The following is a 1,352-nucleotide window of genomic DNA, read 5'->3' on the forward strand; positions in this document are numbered from 1 at the left end:
ACATCTAGAACTCAAAAATTAAATATTTAATCATAAAAAGGTCCCCTTTTCAGATCTACACGACTAAACAGGATGCTAAATAATCGCAATATTGCTTAACATAACCAACGTGAAGTTAATAACAATCCAAACCTTAGTATGCCTAAATGCCAGTTTTTCACTCAGTCTTTGATTTAGGTTGGTTGTAAAGCTGCTTTTGTTTCTGTTTTTTCAGCTGTGAAAGCTGCCATATATTTGGTAAATCTCCTCACTGTCAAAGATTTGAGGCAAATATAAGTATATTTTCTTGAACTAATTCTACTCACTAGGGTTCTTGTGTTTTTAAACCTACAGATCACAGAGTGAATTAATCTCATGATGAAACTCTAGTAAACGAGATCCAACTTTTATCTGTATCTATTTCTTATCACCATCTTGGCATAAGTAGGATTTGCCGTAATTTATACATATGCTTTTTACATTTAATTAGATTAACAACCCAGTTTTTAACTAGAGCTAGTAAAGAACAGCAACATAGAGGGAACTACAATGCACCTCATCCGCTGACTGTCCACAAAATGTGGATGTAACTATAGAATAAAAGCGATTTTGGAGACTTATATATTACTGTACAAGTTTACAAAAATGTAGCTTTGCATATAATCAGTATGTCGCGTGAAAAATGTGGGGATTGTCCCTGCATTAGAAAAATGAACGCTGGTGATCACTGGTTATGTTTTGATAAGCATCTGCTTGAATCATAATAACCAGTTTCCACACATCTTAAAATCTATTCAGTTTAAGAGTAAAACGTGAGGGGGACTTATGAATAATTAGTAACACATTATTGTAGATTGTTTAATAAACAATAATACGTTTAGAAGCATTTGACATCAGACTTAAATTATGACAACATGAAATCTAATCAATTTAAAAATTTGACATTGTAAAGCTTACCTTTCTTTTACTCTCAAGTCTGGTTGTGGCAAGACATTGAAATACCAAACATAGTTTGCTGTTTGTCATGTAGATGTCCAGGAATAGTCAATGCAAAACTGTCATAATTTGAAGTCTCGTGGTTGGTCCTTTTTGTCCTTTTATGCAAAACCACATCAACTCTTGAGACTTTTACTTCAAGTTTAAATTGATTCAATAAATAAAATTAACATTTTTCTCTCAAAAATGTCATTATATGGATTCAAAATATTTTCTTCTCTTGTATGAGGAACAAAAACATGACATATACAACTGATAGAATTAGGGATGAAGTCACAGTTAAGAGTCATTATCAAGCACAGGAGAAGAGATAAACCCTCTCATGACTCCACATCAGACGCCTCCATATTTTGAAACGTCTTTCTACTTTCCTGACA

The sequence above is a fragment of the Oryzias melastigma genome, linkage group LG13, assembly GCF_002922805.2.
Source record: "Oryzias melastigma strain HK-1 linkage group LG13, ASM292280v2, whole genome shotgun sequence".
In the NCBI taxonomy this organism is placed as follows: Eukaryota; Metazoa; Chordata; class Actinopteri; order Beloniformes; family Adrianichthyidae; genus Oryzias; species Oryzias melastigma.